The sequence below is a fragment of the Oryza sativa genome, chromosome 8 (genome assembly GCF_034140825.1).
Source record: "Oryza sativa Japonica Group chromosome 8, ASM3414082v1".
NCBI lineage: Eukaryota > Viridiplantae > Streptophyta > Magnoliopsida > Poales > Poaceae > Oryza > Oryza sativa.
Window position 1 is genome coordinate 13,301,802 of NC_089042.1, and position 9,744 is coordinate 13,311,545.

Consider the following 9,744-nt stretch of genomic DNA (forward strand, 5'->3'; position numbering starts at 1 on the left):
GTTAAGTTTGATCCACTAAGTCATGCTTAGAACCATAATCTCTAGCCTGCTTCTTGATTGACAATAAGGGTTTCATCGGGGTTTCAACCGAGGAGTTATCTGGACGTTGCATCGGCTTACAAGGATTGCATACGAATTGGATTTAGCCGATAGCGACAAAGGTTTCATTGATTTATCTAATCGTTTGGATTTTATGACATCGGACCTGCAGCCAATGTATGCTTTAACCTTCGGATCAGTGCTTATTCTATCATATTGTTAGCCGATTGGTTTATACTGGATTATATTGCTATATTATATTATCAGCCGATTGCCTTCATATCATTATATACATTGGACATATAGCCGATAGCTCAAAACCCTATTGCTATCGGCTGGCATTGTCATCGGTTAGAACTACAACATCGGCTTGTCAGCCGATCGGCTGTTTGATCTACTGTTTACATATCTTGTCAGTTGCAGGATCAAACTGACTGGCACGCCCGCATCTCACCAACCTTTGGACCTGCACTGGAGCTAAGCAGATCTCCCAGGCCAATGTGTGTTTTTGGCATCAACAATATCATCAAATTAGGGTAGTTTGCACCTCTTTGCTTTTACTCAAGCTTGTTTTATAAATAGGTTTGAGTTAATGATTCCTAATTACTCTATCTTATCCAATTGTTCATAAGAAAACAAAACTAACATCTTATACAATAATTTGAGTTATATTAAAAAAAGAGATAAGTTTGTATTATCTTGGAGGACTTGGGAGGAGAAAACATCGTATTATGTGTAGAATGGATAACAATGCCACGCGTGATTATGAGCTAAAGGGAGGTGATTGGATGAGTAATCAATTATTAAATTAGATAGATGAGTAGCTTCTTGATCCAACGGCTGATAGCTATGTACTAATGTGATCCGATGGCTTAGAATTATTGATGATGTGGCTTCTTGCATACCTTGCTTTATAGGAGTAAATGACCCTTAGTGGGTACCAACTATATATGAAGATAGGATATATTTTTGCAATCGGGAAATGCCTAAATAAGTGCTCAGGGGTGTAATTTATCCATATTAAAGAGTTGAGGGTTTAAAATGTTTGGTTTTCTAGTTTAGGGGTAATTCGGTCGACCGCGATAGTACGGGGGTAATTCGTACTATTCTAAAAAAGAAATATGCCGGTACTGGCGCACGCGGTTGGAAAGCGAAGAGTCGCGGGGACGCGGGCACGATCTCTCCTCTCATCTGCTCATTTTTCGCGCGGCATCCACATCTTCACGACTCTCGACTACTTTGCGTCAACTCGACTCAGAGCACGTCTAATAATATAGCCAACTGATGGCTTTGAAAGTATCACATCAGCATTTAATTAACTAATTACTGTGGTATGTACTCCATCCGTCCTAAAATATAAGCATTTTTGGACTCTAACATGATCTACGAGATGTAACTTTGACCAACAATATCTATAAAAATAAGATGTTTTAAATAAAAAGAGTTAAATATATAAGATTTTTAGCATAGTGATATCAATTTGACATGATTGATCTTTTTTTTTTTTCTATTAATAGTCAAAGTTGAAAATGTTGACTTATCACTATGCTAAAAATGCTTATATTTTAGGACGGAAGGAGTATACAATAAGAGTAGGTACAATAGCAGACTATTAGCCAGCTATAAATATATTTTAATGAGATAAAAGATGAGAGAAGAGCAGTGAACTACAGATATGTAGCCAGCTGTAACACGGACTCCAAGACACAGTATATGTATAACAGGTGGGACCATATATTAATAGTATAGTAAGCATATATTGTATGAATTGGCTATAGATGAATTGGAGCTAGTAGTGGGCTATACTATTAAACTTGCTCTAAGAGAGCTATTAGTATGTTCATGGTTAATTTTTTAATCTAAAATTTATCTTCTTGAAGCTTTCGTGTCCACTCATTTTTCTCGAGAAGCGAGCAGCCACGGGAGCTCAATAGAAACTGGTCATGCGCTGCTAGTGTTGCATTGGAGCCTATGTGGAGCTCAGCAAAAACTGGTCACAGCAGGTTAAAAAACAGGCTATAAGGCAGCTATAAATATATTTTACAGAGATAAAGGAAGAGAGAGAAGAGCAGCGGACTATACATCTGCAGCCAGCTGCAGCACGGACTCTAAGACGTAATCTGTGTATGACAGGTGGGACCAGATATTAATAGAATAGTAAGCAACTATTGTATAAATTGGCTATTACATTGGTTATAGATGATTTGGAGCTAGTAGTTGGCTATACTATTATTAAACTTGCTCTCATGCGCTTAACAGAAACAGTTTCTTTTTACTCATTTCTTCCCTAACTTTCTATTTTATTCACTTTGAACCCAGTATGGCCAACAAAAATCACCTATCGTACCTGATCTCACAGCCACATGGACACAGGCAAAGGCAGGCACGACGCGCGGCCTCTCCCCAAGCCACGCCTTCCTTTTTTATTTTTTTTGGCTTTTTTTTCCGGGTTTTTTCTGATTTATGTTTTCCAATCTTTAGCCCACATATTTTTTTCAAAATGTTTTGAGTTGAAAGTTTTTAAATCTCGAGTTAAATTTTTTTAAATCTGATTCGAAAGTTTTCAAATCTTGAGCTGAAAGTTTTCAAATATAAGTCGAAAGTTTTCAAATCTCGAGTTGAAAGTTTTCAAAAGTGGGTTGAAAGTTTTCAAATCTCGAGTTGAATGTTTTCAAATCTCGAGTTGAAAGTTTTTCAAATCTCAAGTTGAAAAGTTTTCAAATCTGGGTTGAAAGTTTTTCAAATTTGAGATGAAAAGTTGAAAGTTTTCAAAATTTGACTTGAAAAATTCAAATTTGAAGTTGAAAGTTTTGAAAATTTGACTTCAAATATAGATTTCTTTTTAATTTGTTAGTTAAAAAAATCTCACGAAAAAAATCCTAACTACTACTATCATTATCTCAAACTGTAATTATCTAATAGAAACTAAGACTAATAGAATTAGTGTAACTACCCAAAAACCAGCGCCAGGTAGGGATCTCCGGCACGACTCGCCGTCGTCGCCGACTCCGTCTCCACATCCGCAAGCGCCTAAAACAGAAAACGCTGCACACCGCCGCCGAGACAGCAATCTGCCAAGCGGTGCTGCCGTGTTGTAGCGCCGCCGAGCGCCTTCGCCAGGACCGTTGATACCGCCAGCGCGACCGCGCGCCCGGCTGTCGAGCAACTGCTGATCGCCGCCGGCCGTCCGCAGTCAGCTGCTCTCCGTCACCGCTTAATTTTTTAGGTCTTCTAATTTATCAATTTTCAGCTCTAAATTTTAACTCTAGTATAATGTGCATTGTGGTATTAAATTGTACACGGTGCGGTACTCGAGCTACGGCGGACCAGCCGGTTACAGTAATTTACTGGTCTAGGAAGAAGACTTGCGTTTCCATGTTTCTTTAGGCATTGCGTGTGTCAGCTCAGCGTCACTGTCAATTTGTCCAGTTAATTAAACGCATGTTGCTGCGAGAAAGAAAGGTGCCGCTAATCATCAGTAACTAGAAATAAACGCGTCTATTGACGTGCTAGCTAATTTTACTCCGGGTATACTGGTTTTATTTGGCACAACTCTAATTTGAGATTTTTTTTAAACAGGTATTTCTAACTTAATGAATCCATGAATATGGATCTACGATTACCTCAATAACATTTTGATGTATCGTTTTGTTTCCAATTGTGGATGAAATATAAATTTTAAACTACTATAGTTTAACATACAAACTTCAAATTTAGCGTGGGTTTAAGATCTGGAGCCATGAGCCAAAACTATCAATGTTGTCCAATTGGCAATCCAAATATATAGTGTTTTTATGTGGCCCAATGCCAATTATTTTCTAAATCACCTATATTTCTTTTGTCTCGTTGAAAATTGATAATTTTTTTTTCTGAGACAACTACATATTTGATACCTTGTTTATTTTTCTACAGCTTATTAACCAAAACCAAGTAATTTGACACTAATTATTCAATGTTTATCTCATGTTTGTGTGTTACCGAAACAAATACCCTTAATGTTACAAATTATATTGTTATATGAAAATGAGGGTGAGGGAGGGAAGCACATAGTATGTACGATGAGGTGCACATACATGCGTTGGCATGATGTCACATTTACATTCATGCATTATTTGATATTTTGAAAAATAAATTTTCAATTGATGCACGCATCAATAAGATAGGTGTTTAAAAAAGAAATATGTGTGCACAAGCCTAGGGTGCATAACTAATATATACACATCAATAAGTTTAGTCTGTGAATAAAATCTTATGATCATCTAATCATTTCGATCCATCTTGCTAATCTTTTGATAAAATTTCTATTTAGGGCGTGTTTAGTTCTTGTGCCAATTTTTTTTTAAGTATATGGACATACATTTGAAGTATTAAACATAGACTAATAAGAAAACAAATTACAGATTCCGCCTGTATATTGTGAGACGAATTTATTAAGCCTAATTAATCCATCATTAGCAAATATTTACTGTAGCATCACATTATCAAATCATGGTGTAATTAGGCTCAAAAGATTCGTCTCGCAATTTACATGCAAACTGTGCAATTGGTTTTTTCCGCACACATTTAATGCTCCATCCATGTGTCCAAACATTTGATATGACGAAATTTTGGAAGTTTGAAGGGAACTAAACACTGCCTTTGGACCTGTTTGGATCTCGGGACTAAATTTTAGTCCCTGTCACATCGGATGTTGGGACACTAATTAGAAGTATTAAATGTAAACTAATAACAAAACTCATTCCATAACCCTGGATTAATTCATGAGACGAATCTATTGAGCCTAATTAATCCATGATTAGCCTATGTGATGTTACAGTAAAAATGTGCTAATTAATGGATTAATTAGGCTTAAAAAAACTTGTCTCACGAATTTATGCAATTAGTTTTGTAAGTAGTCTATGGGTGTGTTCTGAACTCCAAGTTCCCAACTCCCTTGCTTCGTTTTCCGCGCGCACGCTTTTCAAACTGTTAAACGGTGTGTATTTTTGCAAAACGTTTCTGTACGAAAGTTGCTTAAAAAAATGATATTTATCATTTTTGAAAAACAATTAGCAAATACTTAATTAATCACGTGCTAATGGACCACTCCGTTTTCCGTGCGTACTGTTTGGGTTGGGAACCTGCATATGCGAACACAGCCTATGTTTAATACTCTAAATTAGTGTCCAAATATCCGATGTGACAGGGATTAAAGTTTAGTCTCTCGATTGTTGACGGTCATTAGCGATCAGTTTCGACCATCAATACAACCAAAATAAAGGAGAACTAGTTATGCTTGCAATGCATATTTGTGATAGAATAATAAATATTCCACTAGTACTGGATTGCTAACCTCTTGCAGAGAATATACATAAAATTGAGGAGAATTGACATCGAAACAAGCGATCAATCAATCGGACGATGTTGAGAATCAGACTTATCAATGAATGGGCCAAAAACTCAGAAATGACACAACCAATTGGGCCAAAATTCACAAGTCTACATATGGGAGCAAGAGCGGAAGCCGCCAGCCAAAACCTACGCTGGTTGGGCAGGCCGGTTCGACCGAATCCTGCTCAGCGCCATCCGATCCAGGGCTTTACCTGAACAGTGTGGATTAGCCCCCAATGACGGTTGGAGGGTATTTCCGACCATTCCAACCGTCACAATCATCATTAGGAAGCTATAAAAGGCGCTCTTATCCTCCATTTCAACACACACCTCAAGCAAGCTCTCTCGTACTCTCTCAAGCTTAGTTTAGTATTCTCAAGCTAGTGGAGTAGGAATAGAATAGAAGTCTGAGTCCGGTAGTCTTCGGAAGAGTTCGGGTATGGCTCTAGCAGCTCTCATTTATTCTTTTGTAAGACTTGTACTTTATTTAGAATATTCTTCTTTATACAACTCTGGTATTGTAATACTTTTCAATTATATGAATACCAACTTTACTTTATATCTGAGTTATGTTGATTATACTGCTAGCTTATCCGGGAGATGCCATGGTACGGGTATAATGTTTGCTTATGCAATTACTCTATGTCATGACGATGATATTAGAGTAGTATCTGGTAGTTTAGGCGTGGTGTCTAGATTACTGGGTATCATTATTTGGGGTTATATGCTGCGGAAGAGAGGTGAGCCGCTGATGGTGACAGCTCAGTACGGGTATTCCTCCACGCGTGTATATAGTCATAAGTTAATTTCCTGGGGAGGGTACTCCTCCATATTTAGCCCCGGTTGTATGGTCATAACGGGCTGTCATAAGAAACTCTGTAGTTAGGGGTGGCTTCTCGAAGTACCAGGAGGGCATCGGAAAGAGGATATTAGCTAGTTAATCTTATAGTTAGGATGTATGTATAATATGTATACTAGAAGTATAGGAATAGATTCTTTTCTATTTTCTTTCCACTTAGCTCAGATAATTTAATATGAGAATGGGTAGTCTTATGCTTGTGTGTCACTCTACCCTATGCTTATATTAACCCCTATTTAGACTATGGTTATTACAAGTAATATATAAATTATTAGTACGGTTCTCTCTATTATAATCTTCCCACAGGATTAAACAAATACGATACCCTTGGAATACTCTCGGGTGAAATGCTACAATGGTATATCTGTGTGCTTGCGCATGAAATCTGTAACCATAATATACCAGGAGTATTTCTATTGCTGGGAATTATATTTCTAGTAATGTCGTTAAGAAATACCAACAAACATTTCTGGCGCCGTTGCCGGGGAAGATTTATAAAAGAGATTACCATTACTAATACTTTATATTTACCTTTGTATAATCACTGGCCTTTGCAGGCTAACCTTGGTTGTTTTTTACTTTTATTGTGGAAACAGGGTAGTGCATGACTGGTTTCAATTTGCCGGAAAACATCAAGGAAAATCCAGAAACTTTCTTTCAAAGCGTCAAGCCGCGAGTCGTCGCTCCGTAGAAAACTCTCCCGACAAATAAACCAGCCATACCAGCACCACCAACTTTCAAGACTATGGCTGACAAGATCCTCCGTGAATTCGCTGCTCCCTCTGCTGACAACGTGGCAACCGGCCGCAAATCAACATGGGAGACGTGGATATTGATCTAAAGTCCAGCCTTATCACGATGGCGCAGGCTAGCCTGTTCTGCGGCAAGCCTAATGAGGATGCCAATGCTTATCTACAACAATTCCTGGAGATCTGCAGCACGTACACTATGAAGGGTGTCAGTCCGGATGCCATCAGGCTACGATTGTTCCCGTTTTCCCTCCATGGGAAAGCGAAGCAATGGTTTTATGCCAACCGTGCTACGATCAACACTTGGGACAAATGCTCTATGGCATTCCTGTCAAAATTCTTCCCGATGAGCAAAACCAAAGCCCTTCGTGGGAGAATCTCATGTTTCCAGCAGACGAGGGATAAGTCCATTCCTGAGGCGTGGGAACGACTTCAGGAATATATGGCGGCCTGTCCTCATCATGGGATGGACGACTAGTTGATCTTGCAAAATTTTTACAACAGACTCACTTCTATGTCTCGCGATCAACTGGACACGGTAGCTGGTGGAGCCTTTTTCTTGAAGACAGTTCGAGGAACTGTCGATCTCACAGAGAAAATGGTCTCCAATATGGACTGGAGCGAGGAATGACTCCAGACCTGTCAGCGAGGCATGCACACCGTCAAAGAGACAGAGATGCCTGCTGCCAAGCTAGACCTCCTCATGAAACGATTGGACGGCCACGAGAAGAGGCCAGAAGGCACCGTCAAGGCCTTTGACTCACATGTCACGTGTTAGGTCTGCGACAGCATGGGTCACTCTGGGAACGACTGCCCAGAAACCCGTGAAGAGGTGATGTACATGGGCAACAACAACAACGGGTTTCGTCCACAAGGAGATCAGGGGTGGAATCTGCCACGCCCATATTACCAAGGAGGTAATAATAACAGTAACTTTTCTAACCAACCCTCCTTGAAAGATCTCGTCTTTGTGCAAACTAAAACCACAGATGCTCTTAGCAAAAAGCTAGCTGCTAATTCCACAAGGTCTTAGAAAATATAAATGTTAAGCTAGATGGCTTCGCTTCTGCATTCCAAAACCAGCTAAGCTTTAATAAAATAATTAAAACATAGTTGGCTCAATTAGCTACTTTAGTACCTGCAAATGAGTCTGGGTGGATTCCGGGGCAACCCGAACCCTCCGTTGAAAATGTTAAGGCGATCACAATGAGGGGAGGTAAGTCCACTCATGATCCGCCAAATCCTAACCCTGCAGGGACTAGCAGTATCACCCAGGAAGCATCATCTGGTAACAAGGCTGATGAATAAGTTTAGCTAGAGAAGACAGTGTCGCAAGAATACTGTGACACACGACTGTTGCTATTCCCTCAAAGAAGCAGGAAACTGTCACTAGACGAGCAGCTTGCCCATTTTGTTGAGGTGATTCAAAAGATCCATATCAATGTGCCATTGTTGGATGCCATGCAATTGCCAACATACGCACATTATCTTAAGGATATTCTCAACAACAAAAGGCCGCTGCCAACAACTGAGGTGGTCAAACTGACGGAGCAGTGCAGCAACGCTATACTCCACAAGCTCCTAGAAAAGAAGAAGGATCCGGGGTGTCCCACGATCACTTGCTCGATTGGGACATAGAAATTCGACCAAGCTCTCTACGACCTTGGAGCAAGCGTAAGCGTCGTGCCCAAAGACGTCTTCGACAAGCTCAACTTCACGATGTTGGCACCAACACCAAAGCGCCTGTAGTTGGCCGACTCGTCAGTTCGTTATCCGGCTAGGATAGTGGAGGATGTACTGGTCAAGATTCGAGATTTCTTCATCCCGGTCGACTTTGTGGTGCTTGACATGGACACTGAAAAGGAAACACTGCTCATCTTGGGGCGTCCGTTCCTTAGCACCGCAAACGCCAACATTGATGTGGGAACGGGAAGCATCCGTTTCCGTATAAACGGGAAGGAAGAAAAATTTGAGTTTCAACTAAGGACCGAACAATGCTCCATGGTCCAAATCAAATATGGGCCAAACCCGCAAAACATTCAAGTGGTCGAAGTGGAGCTACCCAAGACGGACAGCTTGGTGAAGTTCATGCAGAACTTCCTGGAGAAGGAAAAAGTTAATCCCAGGAACCGTTATTGGAAGATGCCGGTAAAATCCAATATACCGGCCAAGAAGCTAGAGATGCCGGCTCAAAGGAAGCCGTCGCTCGCACCAAAACCGATTAAGGTGTGGCAAGTAAAGCAAAAGACGCCCGCTCCATCACCTCCGGAGACGGGTGGAAAATCCGCAAACTAAACTGAAGGGAGGTGTCACGCCCAGAAATTTAACCCAAATTTCCAGACTATTTTGCGTATTAAATCCCTGTCCAGGACCAGCCAGGGTACACAAAACGACAAGTAATATACAGTTCCAAACATAAATAAAGCATAAAATACTTACAGAAGAGGCACTTAGTCCTCACACCGAAACGAAAGCAGCAGCAGCGGAAAAAAGCGATCCTAGCGGGGCTTCAGCTCCTCTCCACAGGCAAAACTCAACTGGGGTCTGAGCCTTGGTCCTCTAACTTCGTCTTCAGCTCAGAAGCACTACACTTCTGAAAAGGGGGAATAATAGCAAGGCTGAGTACAACCACCGTACTCAGCAAGCCACACCAACGATGCAGACGTGCAAGGGGAACACAAGGACGGTTTGTGGCTATTTGCATAAAGGCGGTTGTAAAACATTTTA

General features: G+C 40.4%; 1 non-coding gene across 1 annotated transcript; it reads right to left on the reverse strand.

The window, feature by feature from the left end:
- Positions 1-7,378: 7,378 nt before the first annotated feature.
- Positions 7,379-7,485, reverse strand: LOC112936259 (small nucleolar RNA R71). Its single transcript, XR_003238386.1, has one exon. It is a non-coding gene; the product is annotated as a small nucleolar RNA R71 (small nucleolar RNA).
- Between the last annotated feature and the right edge of the window lie 2,259 nt (positions 7,486-9,744).